The 24,769-nt window shown below is 43.0% G+C and overlaps 1 protein-coding gene across 9 annotated transcripts in view; it reads left to right on the forward strand.

Moving 5' to 3' along the window:
* Window positions 1–24,769, forward strand: part of HIVEP2 (HIVEP zinc finger 2) — a 139,476-nt gene that overhangs the window by 80,225 nt on the left and 34,482 nt on the right. For 4 of the 9 annotated variants that reach the window (XM_071740709.1, XM_071740712.1, XM_071740711.1 and 1 more), the window contains one exon: window positions 5,930–6,027. The exons of 3 other annotated variants lie outside the window; for them this stretch is intronic. The gene's annotated coding sequence lies outside the window, so the exon portion shown is untranslated. Of the gene's footprint in view, window positions 1–712; window positions 845–5,929; window positions 6,028–24,769 lie in introns of all 9 variants that reach the window. 2 more of the 9 variants (XM_071740710.1, XM_071740716.1) reach the window with 1 other exon arrangement.

Raw genomic sequence — 24,769 nt, forward strand, 5'->3', positions numbered from 1 at the left:
ATCCTGTGCAGAGTGGGCTGGGGAGATAGACGGGATAATGTAGGGATGGTCCAGAGAAGAAAACATGTCCTTTATTTTAATAAAGCAAATTGCCCATGTGTAAAGTAAGCAGCGTTCATAGTTAATGCTCCATAAGTCATTTTGCAGGAGATACATTTTAGGTAAATTTTGTTCTGATTGCTAACTTTATGCAGGGCCTGAGAGACAATAAAACCATCTCCACTGACACACAGGTGCTAGTAGATATGGCTATTTTTTTTAATATAAGATGTATACATATGTGTACATGCATATACATGTGTACAGCTACACATAAGTTTATTTATGCATACATACACGCATGTATGTGTACACATGAATTCACACATATTTCAACAAATTAAAATTTTACTAAGATTTTTTTTGGTGCTCTTTGCATCCAGATCTGCAACATGGTGCTAGCATGCAGGAACCAACATACCAAAATGAAGAAAAGAATAAACAAAATTTAAATGGGCTATCTCATTCTAGTGAGAAAAATGTGGAAAACAAAAAAATGCATAACTACTGAAAAACAAATTAGTTTTCAAATGTCTTTCTGCTTTAGTAATGAAGACAAAAACGTTTACAACATAGAGACATCTGATTAAAAAAATAAGTTTATCCCTTTATATCCCTTTAACCTTGGAGATAGTTCAAGATTTATCTGTTAGTTCCATCCAAATCCTTGTAGGAAAACATTTCTGCAGCATCAAGAGCTGCCAGAATGACCTGAAAATAAGGGGGCAAAGGTAGAGACACTGTGAATATTTGAATTCATCTCTTCATGGATGAATTGTGTGAACACATTAGGAACTCCATTAAAGTAATGGGAATAATTTTTCCCCATTTTTTCTTCATTCAATTGTAAATGGTATGATTGCATTTGATCAGTACATGAATGTAATTTCTTAGGTATTGTGTTTTGCTATTGATCATATGAAATCAATTTAAACTATGACATTGCTTTTACCTTCGTCAACTGGGAAAACATTTTTACTTCTAGAGTTAGCTGCCATAGCTATCAAATTGTGTGTATAATAAATTGGGCTTTGTTTGGAGAGTGATAGCTATAAAATATTGCCCATTCAGAGAAAAAGGATTGAGATTTATGCCTGCAGCATAATGCATTGTAGCTGCAATGAAGAAAATTTTAGATTTCTTACTTTTGCCATTAGAGGCAGTAATTTACAGAGTTCACAGAATCACCACAGTTGGAAAAGACCTTGAAGATCACTGCATCCAACTGCCAACATCCCCCTAAATCAAACATAAGTATCAATGTCTGTATCACCCACTGCAGCATGTCCTGAAGTGCCTCATCTACACATTTTTTCAGTATCTCCAGGGATGGTGACTCCACCACCTCCCTGGGAAGCTCATTTCAATGCCTAATTACTCTCTTAGTAAAGAAATTCTTCCTCAGATCTAGTCTAAACCTTCCCTGGTGCAACTTCAGGGCTTTTCCTCTAGTCTTATAATTGTTCACTTGAGAGAAGAGGCCAACACCCACCTTCCTACAACCTCCTGTCACGTAGCTGTAGAGCAATAAGGTCTCCTCTCAGGTTCCTCTACTCCAAACTAAACATTCCCTATTCCCTCAGCCTCTCCTCACAGGACTTGTTCTCCAGACCCTTCACCAGCTTGGTTGCCCTTCTCTGAACTCACTCCAGCAGCTCAAGGTCTTCCTTGTAGTGAGGAGCCAGAACTGGACACAGCACTCCAGGTGCAGTCTCACCAGTGCTGAGTACTGGGGCACCATCACTTCCCTTCTCCTGCTGGTCACACTATTGCTGATACAAGCCAAGGTGCAGTTGGTCTTCTTGGCTACCTGGGCGCACTGCTTGGCAACTTTCAAGCCACTCCTCCCCAAATTTCTAATGTTTCATGCGGTGTTCATCAGTTTTCCAGACTTACTGTATTTGAAAATGAGAAACAGGGCAAAGAGAGGATTACAATATCTACACAGTCTGGGTTCACAGTCTTTAGCTAAGAGTACAGAAGCTTCGTCAATTCATTATATTTAGTAAAAAAAAACATACCACCTATAAAGGGGAATTTGAACCCATGGAGAAGTGGGAGATTTGCATGTAGCCTCACTGCTTTGAGTTACCCAGCCCTGAATTCAAACCCTTGGGTGGTATGCTACAGAAGCGTGTACATTTTTCTACCTGTGTTGCCTGGCTCTTCTTTGGTATGAATTATCCTATATAATCCTGGAACCTGTCTATGATTTAAATGGCACCTGTCTGTTTTTTTTTACAGACCTTGTCAAACTGAGGCTTTAGGTAAATTCCCAAACCATGGTCAGGTACAGTCTGTGCTGGAATGCTATCTGCTGCAAGCCAGTTAAGAAGCAACACTGGCACAGCTTTATTTGCCCTTTGTACTCTTGCAACAATTTCCTCCATTTATTGCACTATTTCAGAACTTTTGAATAATTACCAGTAAAATAAATATTATCCAATTACTCTCCTTAAGCTTTAGTTTCTGATTAAAATATATATGAGATTTCTGCTCTTTTTTACCTTGTGAAGTGCATAGGAATCTTCCTGTAACCCTACTACTCCCACCTTAAATTACAGTGTAAAAGTAAGAGATATATAAGAAGTAATATGAAACAAAACCCTTGTTGTTGTTGATCCATGAAATGAAATAATCTTTATGGTCAGATGGTGCTGATGCCTACCGCTACATTTCAGTTTCTTCACTGAAGGTGTAGTTCTACAATTACAAAAAGATTACAGGAGTTGCCAAGGAAAAATGTAGCAGTCTCTCAAAAGCAGATGGTATAAGAGTCATTATCGGAGCACTTCTGCCTGTGCATTTCCAGGTCCTGTGTAAAAGGTTAATCCCTAAGTGATGAAGATACAAAGTTCAGATTGAAAAAAGAACCTCTTCCAAGCAGTGAGGCATGCCATACTTCTCATACTCCCATTTTCCTTCTGATGTGCTTGTTTAATCTTAGTCTCCATAGATGGCAAACAACTGCAGCAGATGAGCAGAGTCATGAACAGATATGACCAAATACTAGCAAATGCTCAGCAGCAGTGCTTGTGTTGCTGTCTGTCTTCGGTGGGCAGTTGTGGAAGGCACGCTCATTTCTGTTTGCTGCCAAGGAATCAAGGATTGCACAAATTTTACTTAATGCGGTGATAAAAACAAATTAAAAGTTCCTGGCTTTAGTATCACAACAATGCCTCTGGGAGCTCTAATTGGGCAGTAAAATCCTGTTTGATGACACATGCATTATATTGGGTTGTTAGAGACTCTGCAGGTTGGCTGTTCCTCAGACCACGTCCTGTCTGGTAGCACCAGTGCTGCTGTCAGATGTCAGCTTAGAAAGGAGATGCACTAGTTCTGCCTTACTGTCCTTAACCAAATCTTGCTCTGGCTAATATTTTGCCTAAATGAAAGTCATGGTTCAACTTCTCAAAGCCTCAGAAACGGATCCAGCCTTCACTGAAATCAGGGGGAATCTTTCACACTTGGATAAGATGCTAAGGTATTTGAGGAACGCTGTTGGACAGAGAGATTACCACAGAGGGAAGATGCTGGTTCCCATCAGTTAAGACCTAAGAAGGAAATTATGGAAAATATAACATAGTGTTCCTCATGGTCTTCACTTTAAATACTCTTTATGAAGATGGAGCAGCAACAGCGTGATTTTGTTTCCTAAGTGATGTCTTTCACTTACGGTTTCATTCTCTTTTCATGAATGTCCCCTCTGCTCCTTCCCAGGTGCTGTAGAGAGGATTTAGTGTAAATGAGAATAAAGACTCTTGTTTTAGGATTGTGGATTAAATAAACCAAGTCACAATGCATGTTAATTAAAAATAACTGTGTGCAACTGTCCCAGACTGTGACCTGCTTGGGAGCTGGAAGATATCCATGCCACACCAGGGAAGGGATGCTATAATCTAGAGCACCCCTAGGTCCTTATGAAGGATGGGAGAATAAGGATTCTTTATTGCATTGGTTTTTTACAGGAACTTTTTCTCAGGAACTTTTTTCTCAGTTGTAAAAGCAGCAAGTGAAATACTGGCCCTGCTAAAAACAGAGTTTTGCCCTTGAGTCCATCTGTGCCAAGGTTTTGGTCACAGATTAAAACCGTATTCAGCCCTGTTTGTTCAAAGGTTCAAAAGGGGTTCCTGGCTCCACATCCAGATCATTTCCTAGAAAGCTTTATATTGATGTGATAAAGTGTCAGAGTCTGGAGCCAGAGCATATGTTAGTTTATACACTCAGATGTCTGTATAGACCACTGTTGACATTGCTGGTCAGTAACACATTATCATTTGCTATTTGTTTTTGTTGCTGATAGCAAACATTACAGGGGAAAAAAGCATAAGCATATGCTTTTTATTGCTAACCAGTTCCAGGCCTGCTTTACCCTTCAGCTTTTGGCACCCTGTTTCCAGCAGCTCACATCTGCACTCTGCTCGCAGTGGGAGTGCCGTGCATCGCCCACCCCAGGCTGTGCCCCGGGTACAGGATAGCGTGGGCAGCCAGTGCGCTCGCTGGAAGCAGGGGGAGGTGTGCTCTTGTCTTCAGTGCCAGTATGGTTAGGCCGTGGGCACAAATCTGCAAGTTCTGCATGCTGTGTTGTATCTCTGCCATGCTCCTCTGCCATAGCATTTGTAATCCCTTGGGGAGCAGGTACCTTTTCCTGCTGCAGTGACCTGACTGCCCTGAGATGGTGGCCAGCCAGGGCTCGGCGTCACAGCCAGGGCAAAGAGCAGGAGAAGGGGTGACATGAGCTGCACCTCTCACTGGGACCTTGTGCTTCCCTGAGGTGCCGCCCTGTTCAGGAGCATCCCCCTGGGATGGCCACACTCACCACCCGTCCCTCTCACATCACCTGACGTTCCATCTCACGTGTGGGCTTACAAGGAAAGACAGAAACCTGGAAGAAAGCACCCAGGGCAAAATGCAGACTGTGGTTTTCTGTGTGTCCATGCTGGCCTTCAACAAAATCAGAACAGCAGGGCCTGTTTGAGTATGTGGTCACTGAAGGTTCATTGTCTCAGTATTAATGAGGCGAGCGTTTTAGTCAGCTCTATTGTGTGCAAATTAGACATGAGTCTCCAGTTCCTGATGCATTGCCAGTATGCTCTGATTAAGGCATACCTTCACATATTCAATAACCTCCCTGCAGGTATAAATAGGGCAGCCTGTAGCTGTCTAACACAGTTAGCACATTAACAAACTTGTCTCCTTGTGCTCTGTGACTTGGACACACACACACACACACACATGCATAACACTCTTGCATGTATGTGTACGGCAGGTCTTATGTATGCAGAAAGTGCCTTTTTGTGGTCTTTCCCAGAGTACCAGTAATATACATTTTCACAATTTTATTTTCTAAAATAAATGGTCTCACTTTTAAAGCACGGTACTATGTGGGAAAGAAGTGGAATGAAAGACAATTACACTGCTCTGATTTAGTAACAGGAAAGCATTTGCATTAAATTAAAAAGTACATGTTCTGAAATTTTGATTTGGTCATGATGTTTTGAAAATGAGGCAGAAAACTGCAAGCCCTAAAGGTAAAAGGACTACAAAGGCACTTCAGTGCTTTGTGTGTTTATACTGTTCGCTGTAACTATGTTTGAAAACACATCATTTTATGCACCTTTTGGTCTTGTATGTCCATTGTTTTCACCTTGGAACATATGATGTGTATTTTAGCCCACAGCAAGTTGGAAACTGCAGGACAGTTTACTGATGCTGGTGCCACATTGCTCTGAGGGAGAAAGACCTGAGTGCTGGGGAAGACTGACTGAATATGATGTTCTTACACACATTGATGTAGCCAAGGGCATCATGTCAGTTAGGCTGTAAAATCAAACAGCAAGCTGAATTGAGCACAATGGTTAAAAATCTTTCGTATTTGTTTCCCAAAAAGGTGGAGGAGAGAGTCAACAGCCATAGTTGCTGGAGCAGTGAACCAAATTGCCTTGACTGGAACCATTACTCGTTTGCACCTTTGATGGCAGCAGCCAGGTAGGAGAGCAAAGAAGGGATGGGTTTGAATGAACTGAGGGAGCAGGCCTGGGTCAGTACTTTATCATTCTCAGAAGGCTTCATGTGGAAGTCACTCACATTTTAATACTGATTACACATCCTTCTATTACAACTGAAGTTTCTTGAAATCAGAGGCATTTCTCTTTTGGGGTGGGTTGTGTTTTTGTTCATTTGGAAGTTGCTTTGTTCATGTTACTGGCTGGCCACTTTTCCTTCTCTATGCAGTCCTTCCATCAAGCACATGGGGAGCACACTTTTTGAACCAAATAAACAGAAAAATAATACTGTAGGAATACATGAAGAGGTGATGGGTAGAGTTTTGATATCTGAAACAGAGCTTCTTGTTTATTTTTGTGTGTTTTTTTAAGCTTTTGAATTGTCCTAAGATAAAAGTTGCTGATTTTTGCTTGGCCATCTTGCCATTTGAAGTACACCACTGGCAATACTGTTAAAGGTTTATTTTTTCATCTGGATCTTAAACACCTGAATGCATATAAACTGCTTTATGAAAGTGATGCCACTGTAGTATAATGACATCCAAGCTATCTTAGAATTAGTCAATCCCCAGCAGCAGTCTTACTGTGGCATTGAAAGCCAGTTTGTCTTGTGAAGAAAAGATCTGTTTTCATCTACTCACTGCAGCTTCAGGCTTATTTGGGTCGGTAGTCACAGACTAGAAAGGTTTGACATCCCAAAAGCTGAGTCTTCACACACGAGTTACTTTTGTTAGGAGACCTGAGGCACTGAGAAGCTCCTTTCCTCTAACCTTCTCCAAATGGTCACATCCTTGATGGACAGAAAATTATGTTAGCCCTCAGAATTTAATGATACTGGCTTAAGAGAGTGAAAAGTTCAGAAAAAGTTTGATCCTTTCATTGATCTTTTCCTATTATCCAGTATCTATTTGCAACCATAGGAGCTAGGCTGGGAAGGGGCTTTTTACAAGGGCATGTAGTGATAGCAAAAGGGTTAATGGTTTTAAACTGGAAGAGGAGAGATTTAGATTTGATTTCTTCTTTAGGAAGAAATTCTTTAGTGTGAGGGTGGTAAGACACTGGGACAAGTTGCCCAGGGAAGTTGTGGCTCCCCCCTCCCTGTAAGCGTTCAAGGCCAAGTTGGATGGGGCTTGGAGCAACCTGGTCTGGTGGGAGGTGTCCCTGCCCATGCAGAGGGCTGGAAATAGATGATCTTTAAGGTCCTTTCCAGCCCAAATTATTCTATGATACAAGGAGGACACTGGAGATTCTCATGTGATATCATGACCACAGGAGAAGGTGTTCAAAGAAAATGCAGAACATATTTTGAGATAAAGCCTGCATTTTTTTCAGAACTATGTACATGGTGTTGGACCTATGTTTCATCCTATATATGGATCGAAGGAAAGAAGGGAGTGGGTTAACTGGAGATGGTCTATCCCTTGCGTCTTTGCTCAAACCTGGAACTGATCCCAAAAACTCTGCAGTCCAGGGTGGTGATCCTCTTATGTATCTGTCTCCAAATCCCTGCAATGGATGTTGTGTGTATCTGTGTGGCACTCTTTCCACCCTGCAGCCTCTGAGAGCTAACCAAGATATTTCTGTGCAGCTTGGGATTAGCGTTGGTAGGCGAGAGAGGTACAAACCGATCAATGGCTGTCAGTAGGGCTGTTACCAATGAACATGTTGGCAAAAAACAAGGCATCATCCTTGCCAGAGGTCCTGTGGAACTTATGTTTAAAGTTCAGCAGTAAAACAAACTGTCCTCATGCACCCCTGAGCTCTGTTGCCAGTTCGGGAAGCACTAACAGCGTGTGAAATTTATAAGCAGGAGTAATGGAATACTCCTGCAGTACAGAAACCTAGCCATGTCCTGACTCACCAGGAGGGACTTAAGTGGAAAACTGAGAACTTTGGTACACAAGAGTGTGGCAGCCATCCTCTGAAATGGAGTATTAGCATAATTTTTTCAGGTTTCATTAGCATGTTATTAATGATACTTCTGTACATTAGGTCCTTATTGCTGTGGTTGTCTTGTATGCTGAGACCTCTCCCCAGTAATGTGTGAGCCAAGTAATGGCACGTTTACTTTTTTTGTTTGGAACAACTGAATTTTAGAATAGATCCTCCCAAAATATACGTAGTTCAGACCAATTTTATGGTAACCATGATAATATGTACTGCTACCTTATGTGCTAAGAACGCTAAGGCAAGCACGTAATACTGGTAAGGTAGTAAATACATCGTGTGAGCTGATAAAAGGCTCCCATTATGAAATTGAACCCTTATACTGCCTACTTTAGAGGTGAAAGCCTGCAGTCTGATTCCACTGCTAGATACGGGGCAATAGGAAGGCACATTCGCTCAGAAGACAGCAGCATGCAGTGCTGCCAAACCAGCAGTCCCAGGCGTCCTGCAGGGGATGATTCTTGCAGCAGGGTGAGATTGCACAAGCTGTGGTGTGGAGGACTAGATGCTTTATTTTGGCTGAGAATCCTTTGAAGATACTGGTCCCTATTCTCCACCACTCGAAACCTTTTGCTATTTATACCTGGGTAAAGAGAATGCCGAGCGAGCATAAAATACCACTACCCTAGCGCTGAAGGAGCTGTTATCCACTTTGCCCAAATATAAATGACTATGCGAAGGGTGAAGCAAGTTCAAGGTCTCGCTTTTTGTTATGACATTGCCCCTAGATCCTGCAGCTCCTTGCTGACCGTGTGAACAGGAGGAGGCTGGGTCTCCGCGGCAGTCTGAGCTCAAGATGTGCTAACTCGGGGGGAAGCAAGAACGCTCGCTCCTGGTCCCGCAATTATTCAGGGACAGAAAAAAACCCATGTTTCCTCTTCCGCGCCCAGGAGGTGGCCGGGAAGGTGTCGGGACAACAAATCCTTTCGCTAGTTCTCTGACAGCCCGGGGTGAGGAGAAAGAGATTGGAAAACATCCGGCGGGGGCAGGAACGGGCGCTGCGAAGTCTCCCAGGGCCCGGCCATGAGGCGCTGCCCTGGCTGCGGGGCTTCCCGCCGCTCCGCCACGGCGGTTCCCGGCCGCAGGCGGAGCTGCCGGTGCGGGACTTGGCGCCTACGGAGCGGGGGGGGCGGTGGGCGCGGGAGGGCAGGTGCGCGCCGCCGAGGGGCAGGCGAGGGGCAGAGGGCGGCGGGTGCGCGGCTGCCGGGAGCGGTGGCGGCTCCGGCGCTCCCCGCGCTGCAGCGGAACCGGGGCCGGAGGGAGCGCTCGCCCCGGGCCGGTGCGCGGTGAGGTCGGGAAACAAAAATCCAGCGCTTTCCGCAGCTGCCGTCTGCCAACCCCTGTGCCCTCGGGAAGCGGCGGCACCCTTCTTGCTAGCGAGGAGGTGCAATATTTATCTTCTGTTTATTTCAGAGCCCTCCCCCTCTAAAAATCGGGGCTTGATTAATGAAATGTAACGGGTTCCTTTGGTCACACACGGACATCCCCTTATACAATATGAGCTTCGGGTCTCCCGTGCAGCCACAGGCGGCTGTGCGGTAGCCAGCAGGGCATTAACGTGCCATATATTTGAAGGGCATGGTCCTTGAAATCCTCTGGCACCTCAAGCTACAGCTTTCAAACTAGAAGAGAAGACAGATAAGGGTATCGTGAAGGAGAAATTCTACAAAGGATATTAAAAAGTGGAATCTGTAAAAAAAAAAAAAGGCTACTTTTGGCAGTATTTCATACCTTGTAAATAAAACCATATATATTCATGCGTATTTTAAATAGAAGTATAGTGCACTGGAATTTCTGCTATCTAAGCAAGTATCTTGGTAGAGCAATTTAAAAATTTAAAATAGCAATTTAAATAGCAATACTGGCCTATGTCACATTCTGGGCCAGTACCTTGCCAGCTGTACGTTTAGCTCCTGAAGGCAATGAAGATGTTCAGGAGTTGACCTAGCACAGAGTGAGGTCATCAGTGAGCAGAGGTGTGGGGATTGTGTGATGCCATACACACCGCTTTAGAAGGGACCCATTTAAAAGTAAGAAACGCAAATCATTTTGATTTACAGACAGCAGAAAGGATTCTTCCTCTATGATATAGATAGACCTCTATGTGGTTGCATTGTTTCTGCAAGTAACCTACCTTTTGTTAAATGCAGATGTGATAACAGTATCAACACTGAACCACACTCAATGGGATTCATTTTATGTAACTTCCAATACATGAATATTCCTATTTGCATCTCTGTCTAAAGATATCCTAAGGTTACACATTCAAGACTTACAGCTTCAGTGAAGACACAGAATGAACAACTGCAATTTAAAATCTGACAGGGATATATATGCAGATTTATCATAACATGACATGCTCTAGTAACAATAAATCAAATATTTGAAAATACAAATAAGAAACTGGAATATTATGTCAGTCTTTAAAAGTTATTATATTAAATTAGCCTTTTTCTTTTCCTTTTTTTTTTTTTTTTTTTTCCCTCTCTCCTGCATTCTTATCAGAAATTTGAAGAATTAATGTTTTTGAGAAGTTACATAATACCCAGTGCAAATCCATGTGAGTGGAGTTGCTTGCCCACTGGTGCTTTGCTAAGGAGTTCTGAGATTGCTGGGAATCTCAGATCCATGCTAGCAGTTATCTCCAGATGGCTGCACTCTTAGTGTGTACCAAGGCTTCTAGCATCTCAACTTTTGCATGTTTTGGAGAATGATGTGTTCTGTTCCACTTGTTTTTGCCAGAAATTGTACAGGGCATTGTATGATAGGTTTTGCCATAGGGTATATAGCTCAAAGAAGAGGTGAGAGAGAGAGTGGGGGTAGAGAAGAGGGGAAAGGAGAAGAGTAGGACAGGAGAGAAAAGGAGTAAAAAATTCAGAAAGAAGAGTTTATGTCAGTGTAATGAATTCAGTCTGACTAGCAAATACAATTTGACTGCAAGTTGTGAATTTCATTGAATTTGATCCAAGAAAGACACAGCTGAGCAATCTGCAGAAAGCAGTCTTTTCCTAGAAGTATGCAGCTCCAAACCATACAAATTCTTCCACTGGTCATAAAATGTCTGTGTGCCACTGAAACCTGTGTAATCATATACTTTTGAGAAGAAAATAGTGTATTGAGACAGTCAACCAAAGAATAACAAAAAAATCATAATTGGAAGTAGAATTTTGAAAGGAGAAAGCCTGTATCACTTGATGTTAGCCAATGAAGCCCTAGTGATAAGGACAGTTAATCATTTCTGGTGCAGCTGTTTCCTGAAATTTCTGCAAAATGTTGTGGAAAAATTAATGAAGGTTCGTTCAGTAATGGTTTCAAGCTTGGCTAGTGGAAAATATGACAGTATTTCCATCTCCAATTAAGAACAAGTAAGGATTTTTTTTTCTGTAGGGGAAGTGGTACTCAGTTTGTACTGCACAGGAAACTGTAGACTTGAGAGCAGCTGTGTGATAGTAACAGGTATGCAGAGAATATGGAGAAGAGCCTGGGCCCTCTTCTCTTATCAAACATGTCTTAGTGTAGTAGAGGTATCTCTGTTATGTACTGGAAAAGACAACTTACACTATCTGGCACATGGGGTTATTCTTTCAAGTGTCTGACTCTGAAAATAAACGCCCTTCTTGTCCTTTCAGTAGCAAAGCTTGCATCAGTAGGATTTTCATTGCGATTTTATTTCATTACTGTGATGTCCCAAAAGAATACTTCATTTGGGTTGAGAAATGCAGGATTTTTTTGCTGATCTCTGAAATCCATGTCGCTTGCAATTTGATCTCAGCGTGTGTGATTTTCACAGCCATGCAGCATGGCTTGGTGAGGACATGTGGTTGCTGTGCTCCCAGGGTGCAGAGCAGCAGTAGCCCTGCTGTAGCTGGCTCACCATTTTGCAGTCAAGGTTAGAGTGGAACTCATCACCTCATGTACAATACCTGGGCTGTGCATGTGTGTGACCTTGGTATCCTATGTGTGTACATACTGTTGCAGATAGCCAACAAAACGTGGTTTAGAAACATGAGCATGTCCAGGGGGCTCATTTCCATATCAGATCAGCATAGCTGAAGGTCACTGTAGCAGCTGAGCAGTGGCCTTTGTCCACTCCTTCACCTCGTCGTGGCCCGCAGTGCCTGGCAGGCAGCCAGCTGCTGACAGCCTCCTCAATGGCACCTTGGGGTTCCTGCTCCTGCCACAGCTCCACTGGGATTGAGTTCCACCAGCTCGGCTCAGTTTGGGGGATGCTGGATCCACTCTACTGTTGGATGGGCTAAATGGGACAGGATGGAGTCAGGAAAGAGGCAAAGTCTACTCTGGAGAGTATGTTGTTAAGGTCAGTCCCTTGATGCCAGTAGAATTAACTTTTTTACTCACAGGGATCCATGTTTTATTTTGTGTTAAAAATACAATTGTGTGAAAATACTGGCTGGCACAAAATTACTGTAAATCACTGAAAATGTTTAGGGGAGTGGTTTAGGTGCTTAATACCTCTTTCTGGACTGTGAGGGATGGTACAAGCCTGCCTGCTCTAGTAGCTTATTTCTTCCTCTAACTTTCTGAGATACATTGAGCCCTGCCATAGGTACATATTCTAGCCTGTTTACACAGTAGGATGATTCATGCTAAAGTGGTTGATAAAAGGAAGATGTGTTATAATGAATGGTTTATGCTTTTCTAATATTCTGTAAAGGAGACACTCAGTGTTCCTGAAGCAAATGTAGAAGACCCTTAGCAAGCTCACTAAAATTGCTTGTCTTAACTTTCTGTAATGTTGGCTGTGGAGTGAGCAGTCTTTATTGATGGTTTAAGACAATGTAGAACAATTAATAACAACAGAGTTACATCTATGATTTGTGACCATTCACACAATCACGTAAGTCAGCCCATAGTTTTCCCTCCACAGTGCAGTCTGCTGTTGAGGAACTTCGTTTAAGACTCTCCCAAGTCAGCAGTCCCTAGGGCATATAAACATGCTGCTGAAGTCAATGACAGCTTTACCAGTATCAGAGTGTTAAGGACAGCTTATATATAAGAGCCTGTAATTAATGCTGATTTGAGACATTAAAAGAGTAATCCTTTGAGCATCCCATCTGTAACCATGTGTATACTGCTGCTACAGCCAGTGCCCCTTTGTGCCCATGGTGGGACTGCTTGTGTGCTGCAGGGTGTGCATGAGAGTAAGGGAGTGATGAGGGCTCTGCTCTTGAAGTTTATCTGATGTGGGAAATCTGAGGGCAACATGTCAGACATGAGCTGCTTTTAAACATCTCAGCATGAGGGCGTGCCTACAGCTGCTTAGGAATTTCCCATAAAAACAGTGTGTCGATTGAAAGTGGAATTTCCACAGGAACAAGTTTTCCACTGGAAAATCTCCTTATTGCTATTTTTATTTCTTTTTTGGTTTGTTTTGTTTTCCCATGGAAATTTCTGATTTAAATGCTTCCTTTCAAGTCACTTCACTCCATGTGGAAGATCTTCACTTAGGTGAACTGAGCTAAAATGGTTTCAGTTGTCACTAAGTTGTCACCTAGTATTCCCTTCCATCTCATGGCAGTAAAAAACTTCAGGGTTGAAAAGTTCCTGTGGGCAGGTCACCTTGTCAGGCCTCTATGTCCCATGCTTACTGTAGTCACACTTGTGAGAAAGTCTACTAACTACTTAAAACCCAATGTCATAGTGAAACAGACTCTGAAACAGAGGCCCTAAACCCTGGGAAACCAGAGGAGCGTTGGCCATTTGTGAATTTGTATCTGCTGATGAAACTCAATTTCCCAAATTCTAGTGTATTTTTTACTAGTTATTTAGAACATCTGGGGGGTTGTAAAACTCTTGGATTCCATTTGAGATTAATGGGGAATAAAAAATAAGTAAATTTAAGTGATTGTAAAATTGTTTAAGGTCACATAGTCAGAGAGGTTGAAGGACTCCCAGACATGTCTTGCTTTATTGCCTGCCCTTACTGTCCCTATGAAAGGCAGCTGGGTTGTGGTGGAGACTTCACTGTAGGTGACTGGACACCTAGTGATGAGCATATTGGAAGGGAGAAGGGAATGCTGCTGACACGAAGGTGTTCGTTGAGTCACACAGTGACCTCTTATGGATGAATGCTTATACCACTCTTAGATTTAAAAGTAATTGTTTGAATAAGTCCCAAGATCTGTAGTAGATACTTACTTACTGTAAGTAGAGTGTTTCCATACTTTTATGAACATTTGTTTTTCTTTTGCTGTTTGCCATCAGGTTTTCATTCTGCTCTCATTTAGACTTGCAGGCACTTCTACTTAAAACACCAATCCTTTGACTGTATTGCAAGGTGACTGGTTGGCAGATTTGATGCTCATGGCTATGGCATGCACAGAGCGCTAGTTTCCACTGTCCTACAGGTTGCTGTGTCCCTCAGAGGAAATGGGTTGTACCAGAAAGCAGGCTGTGTGACAGCCACTGCACTGGAGGAAACTCACTATCTACACAATACTGAAGGCTGGTGCAGATTTCTTCCCGTTGTGCACACAGGAAGCAGCATGGCAGATGTCTTCTGGCAGCCTCCTCTAAGCTTCTGAGAAAGGCTTGGGAGTTGTGGTTAAATACTACAGTCCAAACTTTTGGTTGCTCGTAGAGCAAATGGGAGCTAAGTAATTTTAAAGCATTAGATACATTTTAAGTATCACTTCCACGGGAGGAAGTGCAGTTGACTCTCAACCATATATTATATCTTCCAAATGAATGACACAAAGTGAAAAGCCTGGGCTGCACTTACCTACAGCAGAACATGGTACCAGTGGATCTAGTGAAACAGAGAGGTGCAAAAGTCCTCTGTGTCCCTTGTTCTGCTCCTCTCATAGGTTTATCTATAGGTTTATTTCCCTCTCCCACTTACTCTGTAACTGGTTTGGTTTTGCCATCAGAACTTTCCCTGGATAGCCTGAATCAAATTTCTAAATGCTGACTGCTTGAAGCCTTCTTGCTGCTGGGATAGCAAGAGTGACAGCTTATGGAGAACTCACTGGACTGTGAAATCAGGACAGTCTCTTGGGAGCTGCCAGAGCTATTAGCCCCACCAGCATCCCCATTTTCACCAGAGGGTTCTGGAAACACCCTTGCCCTGAACCCTTCTACTTTGCCACTGCTTGGCAGCCCCAGTGGCCCTGAGGACAAAGGTAACAGATCTGAATTGAAAGAAGAGGTGGCACATAAAGATGGTTGTTTACTCTTTATTTAAATATGTCCAAAATTGCCTTTAGAAGATACCAGAGTAACTCATTGGCATTCAGGGGGATGCTAAATAGGCTTTTCATGCTAACAGCAAAGACTTAATTTTACCTGAAAAGCTGAAGAGTTTCAAAGATAACACAATGAGATACCACTATTTCCACTTGTGTAATGTCCTTTGGGGAAAAAATAAATAAAGCCCAACTGACTTTTAATCCCTTATACTAGAAGAGGTGTTCTTCAGTTGTAATTGAAAGTTTTCATTCACCTGTTAGGATTTAAGCACTAAGTGAAGGAGGGGTGATAGCAATTATTTAGACCATTTGAAAAAAAAAATTGGCAAAACTTCCACTGATGACAGTAATTCACAGTTGTATTGCAAAGCTACGAACAGACCTCAGTTCTAAATTTAAGATAGGCAGAAGTTGTTCTGTTTAGTGTGTCCTAAAATTATCCAGCACAGAAATACTTTGGGGAAGTGTAAAAATTAATTCTCAATTTTTCAAAAGGCAGCTTAAAGGGGAAGGAGTGCTGATGTGGAAGCATTAAATTAATACCATCTCAGTAACAATTTTACCAAATGTAGAGAAGAGTCATACACTTTGTGTCCTTGTTATAAGACACTTGGAGAAAATACTCCCACTCAGATAGAAATCTGTTGTAAACAGCTCTCTTGCTGTTTGAGCTGATGTACTTTTGAGGATGCAGTGGCTCTTAGAAGGAGCGGAGCGTATTGTGCAATAATGTGACCTTATGTTGCATAGACACTTCCAGTTTTGGAATGTGAAATGTCTGAAACTGGGAGTGGGCGGACAAGAGGTGGAGCCATCCAGGAGCCTGAGTGGCTGCGTTTCTGAGAAACTCTTTTCTGCTGGTGAGTGCTGCTAATTTGCCAAGCATATGGCTAAAATGCTGGCTAGGGCTAAGTTGAACCGCTAAACAACACAGAGTTGCAGATGGACATGGAGCTATAGGGTGGTATTTTGGAAGATAAACTTGTAAAACTTAATTGAAAACAAGGCTGAATTCTTTCAGACTTGAAACCACAGCCTCCCAAAATGCGTCAGAGACTCTTGATGCTGCAGCAAGGTCAGCTTCCCTCCCCCCCACCTGTGAGTCAGGACAACTCTATTAAAGGAAGCTTTTATTGGAAGCTGTCAATAGAGAGGTGTACAACATGCAGATGGTGAGGAAACAGTGGGAAAGAGTTTGGATCCTGTGCCTGAATAAATGGTCATCAACAGGGAGAAGACTTCTTCTGGAGGACAGAGGGTAACTGAGGAAAGAATAGTAATTAAGCAAGAGGTAGGTTCACCTGGTTTCACTTTCTCTTCTAATTAAAACTAGGATTCAGAGTCCACTCAAGTTAGCATTGTATCTGCTTCTCAAGGGGGAAAAAGGCTAAGTCTGTGGTGGGCTTGATGCCTTCAGTGCTTGTCCACAGTTTCTTCTCTATTTACTTTTGCTGAAAAATCACAGAAAAATAATCTTGGAGCAGCTCAGTTCACTGTAGAGAGAAAAATGAAAACCAAGGGGAAAATGGAAAGCATTTTACTGGGGGGAGTTTCAGCAGCATGATTTTTGTTTTTCATGCAATACAGACAGTTTTTGAAACTGGAACTTTCTGTACTGTAGTCACACACTCTTTGCTGAAAATTCAGATCTGCTCAGGGGTGCATCAACACTAATGTGGCTTAAAAATGTCAGTGAACAATGCTGCCCCATTTATATTAGTTGTCCTTTAACTTTTTCCTTATTGTTTGCTATTGCTGTTATTACTGGATTGCTCTACCAGAGTCTTAGCATAGATTAAATTCCTGTAATAAGTAGCATTTTAACAACTGTGACCTGTGGTTTTAGATGTGCTCTTCTCTAATGCTGGAAGGTGTTCTCTGCTTCCTGAACTCACCATTACTGCTTCCAGAGAAGAAATATCTTGTAGCAGCCTTGTGATTAAAAGATACCTCTAGAAGTAATATACAGTGTCAGAGCTTTTATTGTTTCTACGTGTGATTGCTAGCAGAAGGAAAGAGATCCTGGAAAACAGCTGTGACCTGCCAGAAAATAAGGTTTTAGTTTACAGTCCAGATGAGCATCTTGAAAGAGTGAAAGATAGAGCGTGGTCCTGGCTCTGCAAAGAGCTGACCTGCCCTAGCACCATGTTTGAGTGATTTCCCTGAGAGTATCATAAAATCCTGGAATGGCTTGGGTTGGAATGGACCTTTAAAGATGATCTAGTCCAACCCCCACTGAAATAAGCAGGGGCATCTTCAACTAGATCAGGTTGCTCAGAACCTCATCCAAATTGACCTTGAGTGTTTACAGGGATGAGACATCTACCACCTCTCTGGGCAATCTATGCCAGTGTTTCACCACCCTCACTGTAAAAACATCTCTTCCTTTTATCTCATCTAAATCTACCTTTATTTTAAAACCATTACCCCATGTCTGGGGTAATGCCAGGCCCTGCTAACAAGACCCCATCTTCCTTATAATCCTGCTTTAAATGTTGAAAGGTCACAATATTGTCTCCCAGCATTCTTCTCTTCTCCAGGCTGAACAACCCCAACTCTCTCAGCCTTTCCTCATAGGACAAGTGCTCCAGTCCTCTGATCATTTTTGTTGCCCTGCCACCTGTGGAGCTTTCCACTGCCTTGAAGGCTTACATTGTACTGGTTTGATCCACTTACCATCTCACTGGTGGAATTAACTTTCCTGCAAGCTGATTCAAACTGCATAAAGAGAAAAAAAAAAAAAAAAAAAGTTAAAAAATGTTACTCTATTTGCACCTTGTAATTTTCACGTCAAAGTTAAGATCTGGATTTGAATCTGTGGGTAGGGCATTTTACAAACAGCCACAGTACCACCTAGTACCCAGAGGTGTAAATAGCCTTTTATTTGAAAAATTAAAATGAACCGGATACACTTGGGGTGACTGACTGCCAAACATTATCAAACACTCTGCCAAATAGACCTCTTTATGCAGGTATTTCTGAGCTCCTATGTGTACTTGTTCACATGTGGAGTTTGAGTTGGAGAAAATAAGCTGCTCTTGATAGACTTGCTGAGTCAAGTGTCTGCCCAAAATCCGATTTATGTTTTCCATGCAGAACATATTCAGGCTGAAGATGGTTGCAAAGGAAAAAGATAAAGAAGTACGTGTTCTTAAAGTGTAATGCAAGGCAATGGTTTGTCTGAACTGTATGATGAGGGAAGGAGGAGCTGGACAGACAAAACTGAGCATAGCAGCATGGACTCCCAGAAGGGATGCAGAACTGGATCAGAGGCAAAGGGAGATCCTGGACATCTTAGCAGGACTAGCTGCCACGTTCCCCTTTACTGTGATTCAGCAAATTGTTTCCCTGTTAGAGAAGCTGCAAGGATACTTCCTCCACCATCTGCCAGGTCTCCTGCCACCCAACCCAGCTCTGAGCAGACAGCAGAAAGCATGGCTGCCTTTGACCCCCACTGGCCTTTTTGTCTTCTTCCTCTGCCCTTCGCACTTTCTGGCAGGGCCCTGGTGCAGTCAGGCTGCAAGATAGCAAAGCATCTTCCAGGTGCCATGTGAAACTGCAATTTGGTTTATATCCATTCTGTTCTTGCTTTTTTTTTTTTTGCTAAGCTGTTTTATACAGAATATAAAAGCCCAAATTCTATTTTAAGATTAGATTTTACATCCTTGAACAGATCAAGGAGAAAAAGAAATTGCTATCCTGAAGAAAGCTATGAAGAAAACCAGCATACTGATAGCATCTTAGCTTAAAAGTTTTACTGATCAGAAATCAGAGACTGACTTTTGGATCATACATCTGTAGTGGTTTTGCAATCAAATACTCCCAGTTCATGAAGATGCAAGCAGCAGCTCCTCCAGCTTGCTCAAATGAACTGGCAGTTCTTGGTTGGAGCTGCAAAACAATTAGATTCCTTGCTAGAAGAATAGTGTTTGTTATACAGTTGCATCCAAGTGATTTGGGTTATTTTACTCAAGCAGACCTTACTGATCCACAATTATGTCTCACACTTAGAGGCTGAGAAAAAACTTTTGAAGATCTTAGTCCCTCTGATGATGAGCTTGGTAGCAGAATAAAATCAAACAAGAGTCTTGTTAAAGCAGCTGGGTCATGATTGGGACAGTTGGCTACTTCATTACAGCAAACATGATGGTGGCCTTTCCTGTATTTTAAGATCCAAGGGAAGAGTTGTGACTTTGCTGACACCTTTGAGGGGAGTGAAGTCAATCCTTTGCAGAAGTGGGGTATGTGAGCTGTGCCGTATAAAGCGTGTGCTGACAGCAAGCTCTTTCCCATCAGTGACTTTGAAACTACAGGCTCTGGTTTTCTTTTTCTTTCAGGATCAGATCTGAGTGTTGGGATAGCCCAGAACTTGGGCAATTTAAAATCTGTCTGTAATTTTTTGCACCTGTTTGGTTGTGGTATTTATAGCCCATCTTTACCTGGGTTTTCTCTTGGTTGTAATAGTTACCCAGCAGCTTTCCTTGAATGTACTGGTTCACGTCTGAGGGAAACACTGGATGTAATTTGGAGGATGATTAGGGTGAGATCAGCTCTTGAAACCTGAGTCAAGTTAATGATGAAACCTGAGTTTGGTTAATAATACATTGTGATTATTACTGCCAGCAGGACAGATAGCTCATATTTCTCATCTTCTAGCTTGAGGATCCTAATTACAGTGATCTGTTCAACTTTTCAGCTGTTTCCTCCCTTGCTTGGGTCTGCAGGAGGAAGGTGTCCCACCCCCTCCACTAGATTTCTGCTCCAGTGTTCCCTGGTAGGGCTGTGCTTCTGCAGATGCCACTGCAGCAAGCAGGGGCACCGAGAGGCTGAGAGGATCATGATCATGATACATGATCAACAGATGAAGCAGCAAAACGTTAATAATACAAGACACCTAATTGGGACTGCCCTTTCTCCCAGCAGTGAGGACATGGCCCATGGCAACCCCCTCCCACCTCCTGCGGGCCTTCAGGGGGGGAAAATTGCATTAAGAGCCATGCAACTTGCCTGCTGTAATCACCAATGGAGCAGCGTTAATCCTAACCTTTCGCAGACTGCATCTATTGCTCACACCTCAGAGAAGGCAGGCCAGGTTGGAGAGGTGACATAAATCATGGTGTGCCTTACAGGTTGATGAGTGGGAGGGGAAAGTGACACCACTCAGGGGTGGGAGGGGGACGGCTGTGGCAGGAGCAGCGACCTATGGGAGGATGTAGGAAGATGTGAGGGAGCGCAGCCCTTCCTTACTTACTTCACGCGGTGTCTCCTTACTGCCTCCCATGGCTCCCATTGCAGCCTTCCCTGCTGCCCCATGCTTGCACCCGCGGCCTGAGTTTGCCCGCAGTGGGGTATCCCCTGCCCGGGCTGCCAGATCAGCTGTGCTGTTTCTGGTTGTAAACTTCCATTTTGTGGAAAGTTTTGTGGAACTGCTGTCCCATCTGGGGTGGGGGTAGCCACTGCTTCCAGGCTTCCACCACACCTCTGCCGCCTCTGTGTGGGGGCACATGTTAGGGACTGATTTACACTCAGGAACGTAACTTTTCAACACCTACAGTTTAAATATTGGCTGGTGGAGAAAGCCTGCAGCCGGAACTTCACAAAAATAAGTGCTCCCGCCCTGTTTTGTTTTACTTCTGCTCATTATCCTCCCTGTGCTGAGACTGAGATGGATGACTGGATGTGTCAGTGCAAACAGGAAGTTTTCATACCCTTGAACCCCCTGTGGGTGGGCTTTGTACTCATCCAGCAGATCCTCATCTTGGTTGGGGCAACAGAGGGGGCAAGGAGAAGGTGAAGCAGCAGCCCAGCGGGAGTCCCAGGCAGAGGGAGATGGCAGTGGGCAAGGCTGGGCTGGATGTGGCCAGGTAGCAGCTCGCCCTGCTCCACCGTGATCTGTGGCTGCCCCCCTCCTTCCTCCTCTTTCCGGTTGTGCCACCTCACAGCAAACCCCAACAGCAGATGGACCTGGCTGAAAATTCACCATTTTTTTCCCCTCGAGTTATTTTGCAGTCAGCCCCTTTCTTGTTTCTAAATTGAGTTATGGTTAGGGCTGTCTCTTGTGAGGAGGACACAGGAAGCCCTGAGGCTAAAGGCTGATGTGGGTGCAGGGAGGCTGAGGCAGTCCCTTGCCCTCGTAGCCCCCCAGGGATGGCACAGCAGTGCCAGGGGTGTCCCCAGGGAGATGGGGAGGCAGCTGCCAGGCTCTGCCCGCTGTGTGTGGCCAGCCCCAGGCTGCAGAGCTTTAGAGAAAAGGCACCAGGCTACTCTACACCGTTTCGAAACATACTCTCTAATAACAAATGTTTTCCTAAGCGTATAGCAATGGTAATTTTTCATTTTTGTAATGCACTTTGTTGTTTGTTTTTTTTTAATTTAATCTCCCCCCTTGTGCGTTTTTCCTTAAATAAGCAGAGTCTTAAAAATAGGTATTATATAACTGTTATTTAAATAAAATTTCTGCTCCAAATCTGAGTGGGGGGGATAGGCTGAAGTTCTGATCACCATGCTTTTAGCTTTATAAGCTTAGAGTGCTTTGGGGTAGGTGGCCCTGTCTCCTAGTGACTTTATGTAAATGAACTGCCTTAAGCATTTAAACCTACTGATAATTATTTTTACATACACATTTCCTCTAGTGTAATAACATTTATTCTTAATTTCAGATGAAAATTAAATTATTGGAAGAATAATGTCATCAGCTGATTTGTCTTGCATGACAATGTTTATCTATACTAGGAAAAAAATCAGTGACTATTAAATTTACTGCTAGCATATTTTTACATCAGAACTGAATAAAAATTGTAATGTCAGAATAATAATTTTGACTGTATCCTGCATGTGAAGTTATCAATGTCTTACAGTAGGCTTTTTTCCTACTGTAAATGAGATAAAAGGTCTGGTATAAACCTGTGTCTTTTTTCTTTAACCTGAGCTCTAGAACAACTTGGTGTGAGCATGTGGGTATTTGGAGCCACAGAGAAAAGCTGCATAGTAATGAAACAAAACAAAACCCTCATGTAAGCATCAGGCAAAGGAGTCACTATGAAATAGCAAAATCTTAATTGTAGAAAAGACCATTTCCTTGCACAGGTCTTTCGGAGAATTAGAAAGTTGTCAGTGTATGACTTCCAGTAGTGGTATCTCAGTAATGTACTCTGAACAATTGCAGCTGTTCTGAAGAGAGTCTTTGGGGCTGTGGTTGCCTTCCCTTTGGGTTAAGGGGAGCTAAACTCACATCGTGCAGGAGCCCAGAGTCACCCTGCAAAGAGATGTTGCTGGACACCTCTGAACATCTATGCTGAGCATAGTTGTGGCTTCACCTGTTGGAATTAAATGTGTGAGAGTTTCAGGACACAGAAATGGGGTGGTGGGTGGTGGTTAACTGTGGGTTCAAACGTGGTCGGTGTGGCACTGTGAGCATCTGCTGACAACGTGGAGACGGCCTGGGAATCAGTGTGAGCCCTGCTATCCATGGGCATGAGCAGAGCAGACAGGTAGCATGGGGTGTCTGGCTCAGCTCATCATGCATGCCCAGGTACAGCACCAGCACTTGGAAGGGACATTCATTAATGCCTGTACGTCCAGGTATTTTGGGATCAGAAATTCAAATGTGCAGTTGGGAGCGCTTCTTGGTGTTGCTCATAAGATACTAAACTGTATCACGTGGCCAAATGGTCATTTATACTCATGCCACTTTATTAGGCCATGTAGCAGTGCCTTAAATGGGACTAAGTTACATTTACATCTTTCCTAAAAGCTTCTTTGTGCTAAAATGATGTAAACTGACCTCTAAGTAGTGCAAGTTCATCTCATCAGACTTTAGGTCCATGTGTCTGCCTCTGGTGGGGGGGCACAGCCTTCTCCTGAAGGCAGCACTGGCTCAGGCAGCAGAATTGGCATAGGGTGTGTTCCTCTTCCTTCAGTTCTCAGGGTCTCGTTTCTAGTTTCTAGAGAAGTTTGCTGATACTGCTCTGTTTTTGCTCCTGGACCTATTTTCTAGTCCATTTGGCTGTATTAGGATGCCCTTAACAGCAAACTCTTGTCTAATTGTTACAGGATGTCAGGATGCAAAACTCTTGTAGAAGATCTTTTTTTATTCACATTTCATCTTTTCATAATCTCAGTGAAAAAGGGACAATTTCAAAATCTGATTTTTTCACCCTTATGTTCTCAAGTTTCTCTAGTTATATTTAGAAACAGGAAGCTGTTTAACATTAAGGTAAGATTATGTTTTTAACAAGAAAAGCTGGTGTTAGACCAGCTAAATATACCTACACAGTCATACTCAGTGGGTAGTCCTGGCTATTTTTAGCCTTTATTTTTGCCTCTCTTTATTTATTTTTTTAGTGACATCTCCACTGTACCTTCAGCTCTTGGTGAGGCACCACTTCCTGCACCAGTATGAAACTGGCAATTACAGGAGGAGTCGATCTTGTCAGGTGTCATTTATCAGGCACTGCAGAGGGCTGGTTTCAGCAAAGGAAGAACAGAGCTTAATAAAAGAGAGAGGGAGAGAGAGAAGCATTCTCTTAATAATTTGCCCTTTGCAGCAAGAGACCCTGATCTGATCACCCACGCTCATCTAGCTGCTGACGCTGTACTTGCTTCATTAGTATGGGCTATTTTTACACCTTTTGTGTCTTTTGAGGAACCGAGTGAGCCTGCTGGCTTGCGGTGATTCACCATCTCCAGGCGAACAGGGCGTCCTCAAATCCTGCAAGGGGGGTAGGAAGGGAGAAGTAGGGGGAAGAGTTCAAATGAATAAGCAACTTGATGAATTGTTCTTAGTGGTCTGAGGGCTAAAATTTTGCGTGTTCGTCTCAAGGAAAATGGTTAGCAAGGCAGTTTTTTGGACTGTGAGGAGCTATCCCAAAGAACATGTAGTGATTGAGTAGTTTCTCTGTAGCTTAGCAAACATGAAGGCCCATATGCCTGTTTACTCTTATGTGTTTGTTTTCCTGGTTGCAATATGTTGAACTAGATGATCTTTTAAGCCTCCCTTCCAACCCAGACTATTCTATGATTGTTGGTGATGTTTGCTTCTGTTTGTAGTGTCACTGATATTTCACAAGCAACCAAGAGACTTGTGGATAAGATCTTTTTCTGTTTTCACTTTGACTTCTTACAATGGGATAAAAGCTAAATTCAGTGGAATGGGCCCAACATGTTGCAGGAGAAGACTGGAGGTTTCTAGAGCTGAGCAGTGTTTGCTTTCCCTTTCATCAAGCCATCAGCCCTAAAAATGACCTCTTAGAACCACACTACTTTTAGAGCTGAGCTCTTGCCTGGTGGCTGAAACCAAGATACTTGATGCCCTTCCTTTGACTTCTGGGTGGAGTGATTTGGTGTCCCATTGTATCACTTACTAAGTACTGGATAATGGTTTCATATTGCAGGTTTCCTTGGAGTAGTTTCAAAAGTTGGTGTGATGTGGGATACCTATATGAAAATTTAAGGTGCTATTTGTAGTAGGGATGCCCTGTAATACTGTACCCTGGTCTAATCTTGTCTGAGACTCTGTCATCATGAAACCTGAGCAGTGCCTTTCCTAAGAAATGTTTTGAGTTTTATGGT

The sequence above is a fragment of the Heliangelus exortis genome, chromosome 3, assembly GCF_036169615.1.
Source record: "Heliangelus exortis chromosome 3, bHelExo1.hap1, whole genome shotgun sequence".
Lineage (NCBI taxonomy): Eukaryota > Metazoa > Chordata > Aves > Apodiformes > Trochilidae > Heliangelus > Heliangelus exortis.